Raw genomic sequence first — 20,538 nt, 5'->3', positions numbered from 1 at the left:
GCTGTGCTGCTGACCATCTGCTGGAACGAGCTTTCCGATCTTACCTCCGACTTCAATCTATAAGAACCAGATTCTGCTACCTTTTATATTGAATGTCATCTCACTCTATGAATAGTTCACCCCGCTGATACCAGTGGGATCACTCATGGAATAAGCAGTGTTCTGTTCAGGAAACCTAGCATAATTAATCTGCCCCGATCAAACCGCTCAGTAAAACTATACATGCAGCAGGACTGGAAGGATTGGGTGCTATGGTACTTGCGAACTGAAATCTCCTGGAGTGAATGCTTGGGGAATCAATTTCTTCTTGTTCTCCCACAGGAGGCAGACAAGCCCACTGCCACAACAAGACTTTTCTCTATTCTGCCATTGTCCTAACATAAAACCATCATGAACGCTTTTTTTTTTTTAAGCATTTGTTGTATAAATATAGACTGCTCATATAAGTCAAAAATTGCAGAATATGTTCCAAGGATATTGGGCAGCAAGAGAGGATCTCAGTCCACTAGGAGATGAATGGAAACAGCACTGACTCAAAATTTCACACAAGTCATATTACACCCTTGGCTGCTGGGTTACTAAAAAACTGGGTTACTTGGCATTATAGATGGATTTGGACTTCAGGAGCAGGGTAGTTAAAATCATTAGATAACTGGTGGAGAGGAAAAGGGAGAGAGGCAGAGAGATGATTTAGAGTACGATTAGTCTATTTGCTTCCCCCATGCCCTCCTAATTCTTGATCTCTTTCTCCCTTAATGGTAAAATACAACGGAAGTACACATTGTTTGCTGGATCCCCAGCTGACGTAAATCAGCATACTTCTACTGAAGTAGATGGAAATGCATACATTTATAGCAGCTGAGGATTTGACCTTGACACACTATTCTATATCCTATACCACCACACCCATGACCATGGTATGTGTATATCCTTACACGTCTTTGTAGAACAAGAATGGAAATCAGCGTTTGGGAGGATCCTACCTTTCTGTCCCTTAGATTGTACCTTTACATAGATCCTCGACAAGCAGCTTCTGCTTTCTGATTTCCAGGGATCAAGAGGGAGCTGTGGCATTTAGTCTAGTTCATTAGGAGCAAGCTCTGGGGACGTTAGCTCTCTCCAAATATAGAAACTGCAGGAGAGACGTAAACAGTGCCATATTGCATTAGGCAAAACACAGCTTAATAAAGTTAGGTTAGCATCATCGTTACTTAAAAGAGACCTGCCAACTCAAATCAATGGAAACCGATTCCTTGTTTGAAAAATGCTAGAAACAAAAAAGAAAAAGAACGGAGGATCTGTCTCCCCAGTACTGTGCCAAGCAGCAGGAGATGTGGGTTCAGCTCCTGGATTAGCCATAGAATCCATGGCTATTCTTCCACGGGTCATACCCTTCAAATCATTCAAAAGCATTTCCCAGCTCTTAGAACTGCTTTAATTAAATCACTCCAGAGTCCCCCCTCCTGGAGCACATGTATAAATGTCCATAATTACGTGGGTCTAGGTTGTAGCCATGTTGCTCTAAGGACATATGCAGACAAGGTTCTTTGGGTACATCTGCTATCTTTTATTCGACTAAGTCAGAAAGTTGGAAAAATTCTTCTTAGCAAGCTTTCAGGTATAAATACCCTTCATCAGGCTAGGGAAGCATCTGCAGTTGGTGCGCGCTCTTCCTGGATGCAATGAATAGTAATCATTCCACCCAGGAAGGCCACGCAGCAACTGCAGATGTGTCCTTAGCCTGATGAAGGGTATTTAAGCCTGGAAGCTTACTAAGATTTTTTTCAACTATTTGAGTGGGTCTAATAAAAGATATCCGATGTACCCAAAGAACCTTGTTAACCTAAGCAGATAATTATGCAGACATTTTTTCCATAGAATATTCACGTGATAGTATTTTTCCTTCCTATTACTTTACTAATCCAACAAAGCCCATTGAGCTAAATTCTATTTCACTTTACACACCTAAATGTTAGTTGCCCACCTAACTTACGAGGCACATTTTGGTATTTATGCAAAAGTTTGGGATTGTGTTTTGCCCTCTAGGGCATTTTCCTGCGTGCCTGCAGGAGGATGTGTTAGGGACAATATGGGAGGAGGAAGAGTGCCTAATAACCCAGTGGTTAGGGCACTTGCCCATAGGAAGATGGGACTGAGTCCTCAGCCCTTTAACTCACTGACCGTTTGTACCTGCACCCCTGCCCCACTCCCACTTCCCAGCAAAGTACACTAAACACCAAGTTACAGGCATTAATCAAATTCCTTTCCAGCCTTCCTTTTGAAGCAGTGTGTGGCACAATGTCCTGTTTATGAGATAACCATTGAGTGGAGCCTGAGACCTTGTTCTTAACGGGATGGAAACTTCCCTTCTTCTCTCTAAATATTTTTATGTCCCATCCAAAGCTGTACCCACCCCACTTACCCACATATCCTTTTTGCCCTCTTCCTCCTGACTATACATATCTGCCTCTCTTGACATCCCAATAGGCCTGGTTTCATAAGGAGGGCTGGATCATCACCAGCAATCCCTTGATTGAAGGGTGATCTCTACCATAGCTCATTGATGGGTCTTGAGGTTTCTTGAGAGTCCAATCCTTAAGCCACAGATCTGCCCACAGAAGCTGCACATCTTACCTCAGGGGAGAGTACATTGTGGCCACAGTCCTCTCCTTTTCCTTCCTCTACTCCTTCTTTTCTGTTTTGAGGCCAAGACGTTTTGCCTCCAAGCAGGCTGTCATTTGTTTGAAACAGGCACCACTGGAGTTGCTTAGTAGCCAATTTCTTCCAGCTCATGATGTTAGCATCTATTTTCTTGAGGTATGCCTTTGGTGCGTCCTTGCAGTGTTTTCTCTGGCCTCCACAAGATCTCACGTCACAACTAGGGTTTGGTAATACCTGAGTAATGAACTAGTGGCCAGAGTGCAGCCCGACCGGGCATGTTCAGTGAACATGTGCATGCTAGTGCTTTGCACTGAGCTTGGAATAAAAATCCCAAAGTATATTTATATGCTAAAAATAACACTTATGCAGTTGGGTTGCCTAAATGCTGCAGTTTCCTTTTAAACGAGTAGAAGGAAATAGGATTTAATTAAAAAAGGAATACTCATAATAAAAGGATAGGGCAGGAATGAAAGCATATCAAGGAAAACCCATCTACAATTTACCATGTGCAAAATGGCAAAGATTTTTGTGGGTTATATCTTTTATTGGATCTATTGCATGGATTGGAAACAAGGCTTCAAATGAAGGCAAAGTGCCCTGCATTTGAAAGTTTTTTTCTAAAACAATTCCAACCACACAGTTGATCCAATAAAAGATAGGATTCTAATAGGTGGAATCTTTCTTTTTTCATAGTTCCTGGCCTACATCACTTCGTCACTATCACTATATGCAGAATATACTTTTTGAAATAGTAGTTTGGTTACAATGCCAAGAGTAAAATGTTAAGGCTGGAAAAAAGCAGATGATCCAAAACATGGATAAGATGTCATCCTGCTCACTGCTTGTTGTGATTATTCTTAAAGTTAAGATGATGGCATGTTACCAAAGTAGATGTTTTAATACCCCCTACTGCCTGTCCCCTCCCAAGGGAGATGAGAGGGGTGGAATAGGAACACTAGTATCTAAGTCCACTTAGATGTCAAAAGGTGAATTAGATGTGGATCTCATAGTATGCGAAAAGTCAGAGAGGACTTTAAGACAGAGTGGAGATTAGGACCTCATATTTACAAGGAAAAGATAAGAGGGCAAGGATTTATTAGGATGGTATTTTTATTGTACCAATGATGTATTTGGAATAAAAAAGGTAGACAAGTTTTTCAGTGCAAGGCATAGCTGTTCCAATAAAAGACACCCCTTTAAGAAATCCTTACCTCTTGGATAATTTCTGGACCAACACAGCTTCAACATCAGTCTTACATTACCAAGGACAAGACTACAGGAATATGCAGGGTCATTTAGTAACTCCAAAGGAAGAGTGCACCTACTGGCCAACTATATTGCTTGCTGCGACATAATTTCCAATACTATATGAGCACCAAATTTGATGTATAAGAGAGCACAGCACCCAATTACTATCCATCTTGGTCCCTGATGTACACTGTCCTCCAGCATACTAGCACTCATCCACTGAAGACAGCATCCTCTACCAAATAGTATACAGCGCCCGACACAACACAGCATCTTGTACAGTATTGAGAGGGAAGGCTACCGCTGACTGAGTTACACACTTTGCTCACTGCAGCTCTTCTGATCATTTAACAACTCAAAAAACCAATCTCCTAAAGGTACTTTGATTAAATGTGCAGACATGCAGATTGAAAATTCAGGTGGCATCACAAGAAATTCATCCAGAGTATCTTCTGTGAGAAGGCTTTTTCAGGGCCTTTTTCATCTCTCTGATCCTGAGACTATAGACCATGGGGTACATCAAGGATGATTAACCTTAGCTTTGCTTTGACAGAGTTGTGGCCGAGTTGTTAGGTAAAATATATTAAAGAAATGTAATAGGGGGGGAATTTTAGCATCCTTTGTGCATAAATGGTGACAGCCACGCAAGTAGCCTTGTTGGCCCTTACACGAGGTTGGCAAGTCTATTAGGTGCAGTGTGGATATGTAAGCATAAACACAAAGATGATACATTTGCTGCAGGCTTACTCCCTCATTGGGCAGCTACACACATATGTATGCACTTACACGGCCATAAACCCTGAAAACTCCAGGAGGAAGATGAGGCAGCTTCAGTAGGTGGGTGGTTGAGGCACATGACTGGAAAGTAGGGCACCCAGGCCCTGGGTCTCCTCACCCAGAAGGTGTTTGAATCTGAATGTCTGTATATTTCAGTTCCAGTAGTCTGATTGCCGTGTCAGATTCAGCTTTACTTAATCTCTTCTCTAGTCCTCCTTTTGAAGTTGAAGTTGAGGCACTGTACCTTGCATTTAAGTCATTGGATAAAATGGAAGTTGAACATTAGCAAAATCACTAGCTGGTTGGCACTATGGAGATATGTAAAATGAAATAGGATTTAGCTCTTGCTATGTTCTGGAGTTTGTATGTCAATCATACTTCGTCTGCGAGCTCCTTTCATTTTTGGTTTCGCCCTGCATGGATGTTCCCTTCATTAATCTGGTGGCAATTTCCATAGTTGCAGTACTTGGGAACCTGAGAAGGGCGGAACAGGATCACACCTATGCACTTAAGCATACTTAATGACCTAAGAAGTCAAATAGGATCTGGCCCAACACAGTCAGGGCCCACCATAATGAGGCACTGATTATGGTAAGGACCTCAGGCATTATTGCAGTGGAAATTGTGCATGTGGAAGGAGAACCAACCAAGCCACTCCATGGATAGGCTTCAGTGGGATCAGAAATGCATACAGGGGCAAATGTAGGTGGTGTAGAGGGTGCAGTCAGACAGTTGCATCCCCTTTTGATTCCTGGTCCACCCCAAGGTTAAAAACAACTGCCTGCTATTACCAGCAGCATTTCTATTCAGGCAGCAATGAGGGAGTCATGTGACTTTGTGGCTCATCATATTTGACGTGGTTTCTTCTAAACCCTTCATTCCACAGACGTTATCAACCCTCTCTCCTGCTGGAACATGAAGGCTATTACACGAACAAAGCTGATCTTTCTTCTGCAATTCTGCTGTCTGCTCGCTCCTCCTGGCAATGTAGCTCCTATTTTACAAACCCATTGACTGTTTTTAACTCTAATGATTAACTTTAACTCCATTGTGGAAATAACTTCCAGTGAAGCTCAGGAAGGAGAGAGTTTATTTTTTAATCTAAGATTTTATGAATCTGAAAGAGGTGTTCTGTAGTCCTTAAAAATTCAATGCACTAAATGAGCAACACGTTGATTATATTAGCCTAGTTTGTTGGCTTTTTTACACATAGTATTTGGTATAGAAAATGAATGCACATTCCAATGAATATGGATATGGTTTTACTTTGATTTGAACCCCAGTAACACATCCCTCAGTCCATCACATTTTAGCAAACCTTCTAGTTTCTCTTGACCTGGAAAAAAATGTGTTGTGTTAAATGTGATGAGAAACCACATCATCTGCACCCCTCTTTTCAAAATCCTAGCTAAGCTCATTAATGTATCCGTAGGTGGATAGACTGAAGGAGAAAGGGGTTACATGGCTTCAAATCAGCTAGGTCTCTGATTTGTACTAATAAAAGCAAGTGTGAAAGCAAACAATGTTGCCACTTAAAAAATTGACCCTAGAAGTTAAAGTAAGAGCACAGCAATTTTGATGATGACTGTAAGATGGTATGGTGATTAATACCTTCTGTCACCAGTGAAAATAGAGACTCAATGCCTTTCTAGTCCTCATGACTTAAGTGTTTTCCAGCAATTATCTTGGAGGTGCACACAGGCCAATCCAACTCCAATTTGATGTTGAGGGGATTTTTTTTCTCTCAGTTTAAATATAAAACAGCTTGGGTTTTTCATGCAACAAACATTTTGCAGCAGTTCACATGCAAGGGTCCATTGATGCAAGGAACACCTAATGGCTGTCCTAAAAACAATGAGATGTTTCAACCATCGTTCTGGAACTGTCAATTATTGGTAATGAAACATGATTTTTCTACTAAAGCAGCAGAAACAAAAGCATTAATCTAGAAAAGATTTAACTCCTATGCCCCATATCCTCACCCCAAAAGAATTTGGATGTGAATACCTACAGATGTACGGTCTTCATACATTATAAGAAGGAAGTAGAGTATCTGAGGCGAAGACTAAAACTTCTGCCTTTCTGGCATGCATTTTGCAAAGCAGGCATTAAACTTCCATCTGTGATATGCATGCAGAATTTGGGGTGAGTTTCTTCCTTTTTATCCTCATCTTGATAATAACAAATACACATTCATGTGGCAGCTGACCCTGAAATCTCAGGATTTTTAAGCAATTTAAAATCTCAAAGAAGTCTATAGTTAATTGCATCCAGTCTTATGCTTTTCCATTAGAAAGTATTCTGTCCCTGTTATTTTCACTATTTCTTAATAAAAGAAGTTTTCCATGCTTTTGATTGTCCACAAGCCTTTTGCTAATTTCTCCACAAATACACAGGTATTTGTACTAGTCTGTTTTGCAAGATGGGCTGGTCCTGCTTGGATGTGTTAAATGCACCTAAAATGCAAGTGTCCACGTGTTCAAACAGTAAAGCATATGCTAAGTACACTCATCCTGTAGCAAACTTAGTACTTTGCATGCAAGAAGTATTTCCAAAATAGTATTAAATAACACATGTTCAGCAACCACTGGACTGCTTCATGAAGGTAATATGAGCAATTCATGGTCCTCCAGCATCCCAGTATCCACCATTCCCAACTCTTCCCAGTCCTGCTCCAAGAACCAGTCAGTCTCTCCATCCAAACTCTTCTGCCCAGGGGAGTTACTGACCCCCCACCCATCACAGCCCATGTGGCATTACACAGGGCACCCACTGAAAGCCTCAAGGGTCACTGAAGCCTGCCACATTTGCTCAAGCATGCTGTTTGCACCAGAGATCACCTAACTTCATGAACTGAACCAAACCAGAGAATATCCTCCTCAGATCTGTTGCAAAAGGTTGCGGTTCATTTCTCTGGAGGCACGCAAAGAAATCTCAGACACACACTTATTAGCAGCACAAAAGGTGTATTTGCAAATAGGGTCGGAGCAGAGCCAAAGGACTCAGATTACTCCGAACCCCTGAGTAACTTTTTCAGCTGGTTTTTATCCTTCCCCTCCTGGGCACGTGTGCAGACACAGGAACTCTTACAGCTCATTTCCGTTTCATACAAACATGTATGTGGCTACGTCACTTCATCCATCGCATGTATATTATAATTAACTACTTAAGTATGCAGGGCGGAGAGGTAAATATGCATCAGCTAATTGCGCATGCTCAGAAAGTTCTTTAGGTCACCAAGAGTTTAAATCCCCCCCCTTTCAAGGACACAGTCAGTTGAATTCCAGCTTCTGTAATCTGCATGAGAAAACCAGGGGGAGGCTGCTGAGGGGGAGAGTGATTTAGCATAAGAAAAACTGTAGCAAAGCTAGCCAAGAAAAAAAAGTCCTTGGCAGTGTTTTTTTCTCATCAAGTACAAGATGCAAACTGTGCATTTCTAACAACACTCCATTTCTAACAATATTATAACAATGCTCCATTTCTAACAGTATTCCCCCCTCAAGATGCTTTCTGGTCTCCATTTTCATTTAGGCAGATCAAGATAATTATGAGGAATTTTTCTGAGGACTATGACTTTTGCTGCAGTCTGCGCTTTAAGGGGGACTGCTGCAACTTGCATCCTTTCAACTGTGGTGGTTATCAATCTAGTGAGACAGTACTCTCCTAATGCCACTTGGGAAAGATCCCAGCTGCGGTTCTCATCCCATTCTTGACCATTACTCTTAACATCCACCTTATCACTTACCAACCATTTTGGGGCCAAAGGAAAAGCCCTCCAAGGCCACTGTTCTCCGGCCTCTTGGAGCCCCCCACAGGCCCAGCAGTTGGTAAGATTGAAAGTACCTGCAATTCTTTCCATCATGTCAACATACAAATTTGTCCCTGGGGGGGCAATTGGGGGAAGCGGGGATATAGGCTGGCGGCTAGGGCTGCTCAATCCTGCTTCTCTTACTACATAGGTAACAACAAAGCATATTAAGATTCCCACCATATTCTCCCTTTCTTGAGACCAAACACAGCCTAAACTTTTCCCTTTTTACTTTCTTGTCTAATTTTCTGAACTTTGATTAAGCCGTCTCAGGCACACTTGGAGATCACCAGTAGGTTCACAGCTCCACTTGCTGGCTTCTTGTTCTGAAGACGACTCAGCTTCCGGAGTGAGTTCGTCTTGGGAGCTGGTGTCCTCTGACGCTTGTGGATGTTGTTTCACACGGGTATGGTGTATCCAACGGTCATGGCCAGCAATCTTTACAGCGGTGTGGGTTGTTAGAAGTACCTGGAAAGGGCCACTCCACCTCTCAGTCAAGGGTTCCTTTTTCCACCGCTGCACCAAGACCCAGTCTCCTAGGCAGAAGTCATGTACCGGTACGTCTAAAGGCAGACTCTGAAAGGAGGCTGCATACCTGTGAAGAGAAGACAAGACAGACTGCAAAGCAATAACGTACATATGAAGCTCGCTATTACCTAATTCAAAAGTTACATTTTCTCGCATCCCAGGGGGTAAGACTCGAGGGGGTTTGCCAAACAATTTCATATGGGGTTAATTTAAGGCCCCGTCGGGGAGCGTTTCGAATGCAAGTAAGAGCTAGCGGCAATGCTTGAGGCCACTTAAGGCGTGTTTCAATACAGATTTTGGTCAGTAGAGTCTTTAAGGTCCTATTCATGTGTTCCACTTGTCCTGAACTCTGTGGTCTCCATGGTGTGTGTAGTTTCCAAGTGATCTTGAGAGCTTGTGCGACTTCTTGAACTACCTTTCCCACAAAGTGTTGTCCTTGATCCGACTTGATGGATTCAGGCAGAGAATACCGGGGAATGATCTCCTGCAACAAATACTTCACTAATGTAGCCGCAGTGGCAGTCCTGGTGGGCCATGCCTCGACCCAACCAGAGAGCTGGTCTACCATGACAAGTAAAAACCCGTGATGTCCAGACCGTGGGAGCTCGGCAAAATCAATCTGCCATGCTTGTCCAGGGTACGCTGCCCAGGGTCTACCTCCCATTGGCACAGGGGGTTTCCTTCGAGGGTTTACTTTCTGGCATGTGATGCACCTGGTAGCAATGCGCTGAGCTTCTACATATAGCCCTGGGGCTACTGCTTGGCGGATCACTAGATCACCCATAGCCAAGCCTCCCATATGGGTTCTTGCATGGAGCTGTTGCAGCACCTCCCGAAGCAATGGCCTGGGTATCATGACCTTTCCTCCCGGTACTATCCACCACCCCTGGGAGTTCTTTTTTGCACAAGCTTTCTGTGCAAATTTATCTTCTTCAGAGGAATACTGCGGGACTAAATCCTGGACGTATGGCCACATGGCATGGGACAAGGCCTGCCTGGATACTTCCTCCGCTTCTCCACCAATAAATGCGGCTTCCTTTGCTGCCGCATCAGCCTTTGCATTTCCAAGCTTATGCTTTTCCTCAGCAGCCTTCCCATGGGCCTGCACATGAATGACTGCTACCTCTTTAGGCTGGTGGAGTGCCTCTAGTAGTTTAATAATCTGGGGGCCGTTAGCAATTTTATTCCCAGAAGCCGTAATGAAACCCCTTTCTTTCCACACTAGTCCATGCGCATGGACTGTAGAAAAAGCATAGCGAGAATCAGTGTATATATTAACCCGCTGGTCTGTCCCCAGCTGTAATGCTCGGGTGAGCGCAGTGAGTTCCGCGGCTTGTGCCGACCATGAGCTCGGCAATGACTCCCTCCATACTACCTTATCCAAGGTTACCACTGCACATCCTGTTTGTCTTTTTCCATCGATGACAGAGCTGGAGCCGTCTACAAAGTATTCAGCATCTGGGTCTTCAGTTGTGTCCTCAGCAAGATCAGGCCGCACCTGTGTGGTTTGATTCAGGACCTCAAGACAGTCATGCGTCGGTTTCCCTGGCTCCGGCAGCAAGGTTGCAGGGTTTAAGGCTGTAGTATGTTTGAAAGTAAGTCCTGGATTAGAGAGCAAAAATATTTCATACAGTGATTGTGTGGAGGGGTTAAGAAACTTTCCTCCCTCAGTCCCTAAAATCTGGGGAACTCCATGAGGGGTGTGTATTTCCATATCCGCACCCATGACTATCTTCTGGGCTTCTTCAACAACCACTGCTGTGGCTGCCACAGCCCGAAGACAGGCTGGCCACCCGAGTGCAACTGGATCTAGAACCTTTGAGTAATATCCCACGGGTCTCCAGGTTGGGCCTGATGGCTGTGTCAGCACCCCTGATGCGACCCCTCGATTCTCATGAACATACAGTCGATATGGCTTTTTACTATTTGGGATGGCCAGGGCAGGGGGCTGGATTAATGCTGCCTTAAGCAGATCAAAGGCATGCTGCATTTCTTTATTCCATTTCCATTTAGTGAGACTCTCCTTAGTCAGTGAGTCATACAGTGGTCTAGCCTTCCCACCATAATCTGGTATCCATAGTCGACAGAACCCAGTTAGCCCTAGGAATGCCCGCAGCTCCTTGGGTGACTTAGGTGAGGTTAGACCTTGGATTGCCTGTATGCGATCTGCACTCAGGGCTCTGACTCCTTTTGAGAGCTTATATCCCAAAAATGTGACTTGAGGCTGACATATTTGGGCTTTCTCTCTAGAGACTTTATATCCTTTTTCCCCTAGAGTGTTTAGCAGTGACCTGGTGGCTTTCTCACAGAGTTGCAAGTTTGGGCTTGCAACTAGCAGGTCATCCACATACTGGAGGAGAGTCACTGTGGGATGTGATCCCTTCCACTCCTCCAAGTCCTTCTGAAGGGCAAGTCCAAAAATATGGGGGGCTGCTATGAATCCTTGTGGAAGAACTGTCCACATGAGTTGGGCTTTATGGAAAGTATCTGGATCCTCCCATTCAAAAGCAAACAATTTTTGACTCTCTCAGTGAAGGGGAATGGAGAAGAAAGCATCTTTCGAATCTAGCACTGAAAATATTTCAGCTTCCCCCGGTACTTGTGTCAAAATCGTGTGAGGGTTCGGGACTACAGGATGGTCTGAAAGGACCTTCTTATTTACTGCTCACAGGTCTTGGACCAGTCTGTATGAGACCCCATCTGCCTTCGGCACTCCAAGAATGGGGGTATTATATGGTGAGGACCCTTCCACTAGCCATCCGCACCTCTTGTATTTCTCTATTAACGGCTTGAGTCCAGCTCTGGCCGCTCGGCTGAGTGGATACTGCTTTACCCGAACGGGCCCCTCCCCATCCTTGAGTATGATCCTTACCGGGGAGACCGACTTAGCTCGTGCAGGGGTTCCATCAGCCCATACTGAAGGGTCTACTCCAGTCATGTGACCTTCAGAACTTAGTACAGGGCGTCGGTCCTCCAGGAGAGCCATCTGATAGTTCGAGCTCTGCTTGACAGGTAGCTGGACCACCATCTGATCGTCTCTGAAAAATATCTCAGCTTGCAATTTTGTGAGTAGGTCCCACCCAAGTAGTGCAACTGGGCAACTTGGAGAATATACAAAGGAGTGCTCAAGCAAATGGTCCCCCACTTTGGTGAGGAGTGGTTTACAAACAGGGAGTCGGGATTGTGTTCCCTCAATCCCTTCCACAAGTACATGCTGTTCACTAGTTCCTGCACAGGGTTTTTTTTTCTGGAATCATTGAAAATGTAGCCCCAGTATCCACCAAGGCTTCAAAGTTTTTGCCACCAACCCTAATGGTTACCATGGGATCTTCTCGGGCTCCAACCCGAAGGGTAGTGGTCTTAGATCCCCGTCCCCTTCATTCTGTGTCCTCACCCTTTTCCTCTGCCTGCATGAGGTGACCTTTCATTTCACCCTCTCTCTTCTCCTTCAACTTTGGGCATTCCCTCTTCCAGTGTCCTTTCTCTTTACAATAAGCACAAACGTCTGCTCCCACTCTTTCTCCTTTCCCTTTCTGCATCCCAGCCTTTCCAGGGTTACCTCCAGTTATAGCAGCTGCCAGTGCTGCCATCTGTCGCTGAGCCTTTTTATCCTCCTTGCGCTCCTGCACTTGCTCACGATTCCCATATACCTTATATGCAATTTCCACCAACTCTGAAATCGGTTTTCCAGCACCTCCATCAGTTTTCTGTAACTTCTTACGGATATCAGCAGCCGATTGACCAATAAACATAAGATTTACCATGCGTTGATTATCTGGGGCTTCTGAATCTAGGTCCCAAAACCTGCGGAACGCCTCATACAGCCTCCTGAGGAAAGTTGAGGGATCCTCTTCTCTTCCCCGTCTCACTTCATACAATTTAGACAGATTAGTAACCCGAGGCACTGCCTTCCCCATTGCTTCCACTATAATCCCCAGATACCGTGCACTCAGCTCTCTTCCTTCTGCAGTATGATTATCCCATCTCGGTTCCTCAACAGGGCAGGTACCATGCAAGGTACGACCAGCAGCTCCCTCTGCTTCTACCCTGGCTGCTGCAATGTGCTCTGCTGTCCCCAACGCTAATCTCCTTTCCTCCGGGGTCAGGAGGGTTTGGAGCATCATCTGGACATCAGCCCAAGTAGGTCGATGGGTTTGCCCAATAGATCGAAACAGGTCCCTCATCTTTTCAGGGTCTTCACGAAAAGAGGGGCTCTGATTCTTCCAGTTAAATAAATCTGAAGTACTAAATGGGATGTAGACAAAAGTTGCATTGCCCCCCTCTCCGATAACCTCTCGCATCGGGCAGTTCAGCACCGGCTGTGATTCTACTGTCTTGCACAAATAATAGCCCTTGTTCCCTGATTCAGATGGGGCACTTGGCTGAGGCTCACGCTCTGAATCATTAGGTATGTTTTGATACGCCGGTGGTAGTCTCCCTGAGGGAGGGAGCGGTGGTGCAGAGGGACTGGATCCCGAGGAGGTGTCTGATTCATCCTCGCTACCTGACAGGGCGACCGGAGAGCGGGTCCGATACTCAGTCAATTCAGAATTCCCCCCCTCATTAGACTCAGGGAGTACAGGCGGTCCTCCTCGAGTCTTTCCTTTAAGAGCCATCACATGAGACTTTACTAAGCATTTCTTAATCCAAGGTGGCTGATTTTGAACCACCCACAACCAACAATCGATATAAGGAAATTGATTCCAATATCCGTTCTGCATAACTATTTCATGGATAGCTATCACTTCTTTTACTACAAAGGATCCTTTCGGGGTCCAGTGGACCCCAAATGTTGGCCACTCGAGTTGACAAAACTTAATTAAATCACCCTTTTTCATCTTCACTCCACAATCTGCCTGCTTTGCAAATTTACTGAAGTTCCATAATATACATCCTAAAGGCGTATCTGGGCTCTCTACACGGGAACGACCCGCACCCATTGCCCACAAGAGTGCGCCCAACACACACCAAATACCAACAGGTCCTTAACAACAGACAATTTATAACGAAAACCCGGCCAAAATTTTTCCCAGTAATCGTACATGTCTTTTGTTCTTGGACCCAGACCAAATTGGGCAAGAGAATACTCACTCAGATACCCCAGAGATCTCGATCAGAATGCCGGAGTGCGTGTCTGGCGTCCTCAGAAACCAAAAATTTGCACAGGAGCCTTTAACTGCCCGAATATCCCGACTCACGTCTCAAACCCCCGGGCGAGCCCAAAAAGTCGGCTCGGTGCACACTCCCCGTGGTGCCGGAGACGATTTTGTCGCTGAATTTCGGGGTAGTCCACGAGAACTCCTGCCTGGCTCGCCAAAATTGTTGCAAAAGATTGCGGTTCGTTTTTCTGGAGGCACGCGAAGAAATCTCAGACACACACTTATTAGCAGCACAAAAGATGTATTTGCAAATAGGGTCGGAGCAGAGCCAAAGGACTCAGATTACTCCGAACCCCTGAGTAACTTTTTCAGCTGGTTTTTATCCTTCCCCTCCTGGGCACGTGTGCAGAAACAGGAACTCTTACAGCTCATTTCCGTTTCATACAAACATGTATGTGGCTACGTCACTTCATCCATCGCATGTATATTATAATTAACTACTTAAGTATGCAGGGCGGAGAGGTAAATATGCATCAGCTAATTGCGCATGCTCAGAAAGTTCTTTAGGTCACCAAGAGTTTAAATCCTCCCCCTTTCAAGGACACAGTCAGTTGAATTCCAGCTTCTGTAATCTGCATGAGAAAACCAGGGGGAGGCTGCTGAGGGGGAGAGTGATTTAGCATAAGAAAAACTGTAGCAAAGCTAGCCAAGGAAAAAAAGTCCTTGGCAGTGTTTTTTTCTCAAGTATGAGATGCAAACTGTGCATTTCTAACAACACTCCATTTCTAACAATATTATAACAATACTCCATTTCTAACAGATCCTTGAAGGAGGGCTGTAAGCTGGTACTGCGGTGAGGTGCTAGGCCTCATTGCAATCTGAGACGAAGAGAACACCACTGCCACCACTGCTAAGGGTGGGAAGGGCAGCCAGCTAAACCAGATGGCCTGCAAGTGTGCTGCATCCCAGGCAGTGGCTTGGGAGCACCAGTGGAATTGGCAGAAGATCTGTACTAAAATCAGGTGCCTGAAATTATAGTGTATCCAAGGCAGGGACACCAATAAGGTCTTGAGAATTTTAAGGGCCATGGTCCCTTTCCACAAGGAGTTGTCCAGGATCCTTGAGAAAGACCACCATTGCTCCTCACCACACTGCAGGTCACAGGCTGGATGCCGTGCAACTATGATGACAAAAAATGACAATGAAGTCCCCTCTCTGCCTTCCCCCAAAAAGGCTACAGAGGAGCATGAAGGTGCTTGCTCAATGGACTTGTTCTCCACCCAGACCCTTATCCTGACACCAGGCCTAGACCCAGGACACAAAATGGGGACAGCTCAGATAAGGTTATCATCAAGGATCCCCTACAAACCAGTCCTTTGGGTCTGGCTCACCCACAAAGTTGAGCTTAGTCCTTCCCCTTTCTCCCCTGGCCATCAGAAATTCACCCCTGCCAGAGGTCCCAACTCCAGGCTGTCCCCTATCCATCTACCTAGCCCAACCCTGGAAGGATGTGTGGCTCCTATTCTGTGCCTATATCCTTAAAGGTACTTTGACCCCTTTCTATGTAATAGGAGGAGGGGTCTTCTATTACCCCTCCTGTGAGGAGGAGGAGGTAGAAAAGATGCGTTCATGTCTTCTTCATCTGCTCCTGGCTGTGACCATTCCTCACCACCCTGAATGCCCTCTTTAGTGTGCTGGACTTGTGTGAGATAATATACTTTTTTGTGTGTTGTGTACCAAAAAGCTGAGGGGCAAGTGATTTGCCTGGTAGATTTCCTGCTGGACAATGCCAAAATGGTGCTCACCATTTAATTGTCTGGTATCCCTGACTTAAGATGAAAAGTACCAAGACACAGAGACAGGGGAGCAGGCTGCTGCAAGTCTCCCCCATCTCCAGGCACTGTGCACCAGTTCGCCGGGAGTGGTTGACTAGGGCACAAGGTGCCTCACTATGGGTGTACCACAGCATGTGGAGATGGGAGCAAGCAGCCCAGGGCTCCCTGCTTCCCCGTTTCCACGTTTGTCCCAGCACATGCCATTTTGGCATCTTTTGTGCTGCTGTTTTCTTTCTGGGGTTTTTTTTTTTGTGCCATCTTGGTAGCAAATTTTGCCCCAGCACTGCAAATTAGCAGTGCCATGCATGGTTTAAACAGCAGCACCACAAGCCGCACATGGTGTCTAAGAGGTCTGTGGCACCACAAATGATACGTGCCTTCATGTCTGGATCTGGCCACATTGCGTTTGTCCCAGACAAACCCTGAAAGGTTCATGGGATAAGAAGTGCCAAAAGTTTGGGACATTGTGAAGTGCATCTGAATGGTTGTCCCAGGATTCAACCAATGGCAGAAAAGTAGCAATCTGTTCAGCCACTCTAAGTCCCGATGTGTGTACACGTTAATCTTGGGACATTTTTGTTCCAAGACAAATGTGGTCTGTTCCTTGCATTAATGTCAGAAGGAAACACTGAAGTTAATTTTCATTAGCCTCCTGCTTGATGCAGGCTGTGGTATTACACCCAATGATTCCTGCACCAAACTTAGTACCTTGTAGGTGATATAAAGACGCACTTAACTTTCTCTTTTGGAAACTAAATAGATTGTGCTACTTTATTTCACCTCATCCCATAACGCATGTTTTCTAGGCAGCTTCCATATTTTCTTCTTACTCTCTTACAAGTTGACTGGCACCAACTGTTCTTTACCATAGACAGACCTTACACTGACTCACTTGTTAAATTGGATAAGCATCAGGGATCATGTCCCAAGTGTGATCAAGGGTTGCATCTATGTTATCTCTCCTGGTGTAGGTTAGTCGTCAACCTTTTAAAAAATAACCTAAGGTTCTTTCTTGATCTCATTATTTACCAGGTCGGTCTGCTGGACCCACCTAAACTGATACCTCTTTTTATTTACTGTGATTTGCCTCTTTGGAGTTGGCTTCACTTACTGTCCTTTCCTAAGAGCAGCAGGTAGATGCATGTGTACATGTCCAAAACCCTTCAGGATATGTTGAAAACCTCGTACAAGATTCTGGTGAGTTTGAGCAATTTGTTGATAATCATTTCTTTCTTATTTTACTGCATTGTCCATTTTCCTGCTTTGTACTTTGCTTGTGTCATTTATGCTTGTGCAAAAGGAATGCAGCCTGCGAGCAAAGCATTTCCATTCAGATTTGGGGGGGCTTTATGCACATTTTGTACTCACTTTTGGTTTTATTTTACTGGTGAGAATGATTAACCATATAAACAAACTCAATAGAGAAGGGGTGAATTCACCCTATCTGGCTGCCATGTATAAAGTGATGGCTCATGCCAACAGAAGTCACTGGCTTCACTCTAGATGTTATCTGGCCAGTGCTATAAAGGAGATTGGACTAGATAATCTCATCATCCTCTCTGACCTTAAAACCAATGAGGGAAATCCATGTGCCAGATTTCCCACTGCTATAAATCAATGCTGTCATTGGAGCTATGATAAAAAAGTATTCTTTACAAAAAAGAAAAAAAAGCAACCCCTCACTTTGTCAAATCTCTGGATTGTTTGACCTTTCACCAAATATTTTCTCAACCCTTATTATGAAAAACAATAATCTACCCTATGACTAAATACATTATTTCATACAGGTAGCTTAACAAAAGAAACAACAACATGCATCCTTCAGAAATAAGGGATTCAGTGGGCTTTGACAGAGAGCATGCCAGTCTCTGCTGAGATTTGTTTGCGGCATGGGAGGGTGAAGCAGTTTTTTGGTTTTTTTTTAAATTTCATAAATAAGTAAAATCATGTACAGGAGTGGCTCTTGGTCTTTTACTATTCCCAGTTGCATTCTCTTTCATATGACTGACCTAGTGGTATTGTGTTACAGCTGCAAAGATAAATAAGGAAAACCTTTGGTCATCTTACTTTTTTTTTTTCCATTTAAGTGCATTTCTAGCACTTAGAGGTTGAGATTACTTTCCCGAACATAAAATCCTGAATCCCTGACAACTACATACATGCATACCTAAGTCAAGTCCCAAAAACAAAAAAAGGGGAGGAAGGAGGGCTATCCTATGTTTTAGCTCCAATAGCTGAGTGGTTAGAGCACTTGCCAGGGAAGGCTTTTAGGTTTCCCTTCACCCAGACAGAACTTGAAACTGCAGCACTATGGCTTTCTAGCACAGCATGCAGGTCAGGAATTACTCATTAGCCTTCTGAGCATTCCTTTTGAAGCGGAGGTAGTGTCCTTTTTTTATAATTGGCACTGAAGGGAAAAAAAGGATTGAGGGCAGCACAGATGGAAAGCTTCAGTTTCATTGAGAGGAAGGCATCAAGACTAGAGCCAAGACCTCCACTTGTTGCAGATCAGCGTCTAATACACAGAGCATCAGCATCTCCATACCCATACATGAAAATTCAAATTTAGGGTCTTTTAAATTTTACCTTTTATATTCTCACAGGTCAATGCCAATTGAATGAATTTCAATGAAGAACAAAACCACTGTCAACTACTTTGTTCTCTTGGGGATTTCCAATAATCCATACTCCCAGGTTTTCCTTTTCCTGGTCTTCTTAGTTATCTATCTGCAAACCTTGCTAGGGAATGTGGTGATCATGCTGGCAATAAGAAATGATCCTCATCTTCAAACTCCCATGTACTTTTTCCTGTTCCACTTGTCCTTCCTGGACCTCTGCTATTCCTCAGTCACTGTCCCAAACATGCTGCAAAACATGCTAACAGGAAAGAAAACCATTTCCCTCCCTGGCTGCATTACACAGATGAGCTTCATTCTTCTGATGGGCTGTACAGAAGCTTTCATGCTCTCGGCAATGGCTTATGACCGATACGTTGCCGTATGTGCCCCGCTGCATTATGTGAGGATCATGGATAAGCGATTGTGTGGACAATTGGTGGGTGGCGCATGGTTAATTAGTACATTCTTTTCCCTGGTAAACACTGCTCCTGTGTTATTTCTACACTTTTGTGGGACCAACAAAATCGGTGGTTTAAGCTGTGAGCTCCCATCCCTTTTAGAACTGTCCTGCACCGAGCCATGGTCAGCCAAATGGTGTTTCTCATATCAGTTCTACTTCTAGCTTTTCTCTCATTCTCCATCACCTTGGTCTCCTATATCTATATTATCTTTACTATCCTGAAGATACCATCCACAGCTGGTAGACATAAAGCTTTCTCCACCTGCAGCTCCCACATAACCGTGATGGTTTTGTATTACGGAACCGTGTTGTTCCGTTATTTGAGATCCGGCTCAGTTCCTTTGGTGGCTCTAGACAGACTGTTGTCCATCCAGTATAGCGTCTTAACCCCCATGTTAAATCCTATCATCTACAGCCTGAATAACAGAGAAGTGAAAAGAGCTCTGAGGAAAATACTGGGGAAAATGCAAGGCAAGCACATTTTATAAGGTTGACATAAGACAAGCTTTTAGATTAACCTGGCATAGACATTTAAGAGTGGCACCTTGATTTCAGTTAATAAATGATCACGTACTTGGGCCCTAGTAGATTCTGGGGGCTGTGGCTCCCAAAGCAACCTTTTTAGAGGGAATAGATGCAAAGAGATGTGTGGGCAGACAGTAAATGAACTCCAAGTATCACTCAATTCATCTCTCAACAGCAGTTGTATCAAATAGTTACCAGTCAAATTGGAAAAAGCATTATAGCACTATACAGGTTCAACAGAAGAGAGGGAAAGCATGCCTACACTGTTTCATTCAGGGCTTCCAAGGGTGTAGTTCTTGAGCACTACCTGGAAACCTACCCATGCCCTGCATGCACCAATTTTGGAAGATGGGATGGTGGAACCTTTCCAGGGCTATTCTTACAACCCTCAGAGAGGTTTCATTGTCTTTTTCAAGTTTAGTGTATCTAGACTGGAAGACAGGTGGGAAGGCATGCTTGATTGCAGCTATTCCTGTCATCAAGGGTGCAAAACAAACATCCTCTGTGCTAAAATGCCTATCCCAGCACAAGCTGCAAATGAACAGATATCCTTGCCCCTTGCTCTGCTTGCCAAAAATTTGTTTGTGTAACCAGACTAGTCACAATTTGCAATACCTTATGATGAGGAAGAATGTCTGTTTGCTTATTCATAGATTCATAGATGTTAGGGTCAGAAGGGACCTCAATAGATAATCGAGTCTGACCCCCTGAATAGACGGAAAAGTGCTGGGTCAGATGACCCCAGCCAGATGCCCATCCAGCCTCCTCTTGAAGACCCCCAGAGTAGGGGAGAGCACCACCTCCCTTGGGAGCCCATTCCAGACCTTGGCCACTAACTGTGAAGAAGTTCCTCCTAATGTCCAGTCTAAATCTGTTCTCTGCTAGCTTATGGCCATTATTTCTTGTGACCCCCAGAGGTGTCTTGGTGAGTAGTGACTCACCAATTCCCTTCTGAGCCCCCATGATGTATTTATAGGCA

At 44.5% G+C, this 20,538-nt stretch overlaps 1 long non-coding RNA gene and 1 pseudogene across 2 annotated transcripts in view; both read left to right on the top strand.

Moving 5' to 3' along the window:
* Positions 1-20,538, top strand: part of LOC149861869 (uncharacterized) — a 167,788-nt gene that overhangs the window by 100,617 nt on the left and 46,633 nt on the right. The window lies entirely within an intron of this gene.
* LOC149861872 (olfactory receptor 5BS1-like) lies at positions 18,585-19,522 on the top strand (annotated as a pseudogene).

This window comes from Crocodylus siamensis, chromosome 6 (genome assembly GCF_052110815.1).
Source record: "Crocodylus siamensis isolate JL-2025a chromosome 6, ASM5211081v1, whole genome shotgun sequence".
NCBI lineage: Eukaryota > Metazoa > Chordata > Crocodylia > Crocodylidae > Crocodylus > Crocodylus siamensis.
Note: the sequence above shows the minus strand (reverse complement) of the source record. Positions and strands in the feature narration are given on the sequence as shown.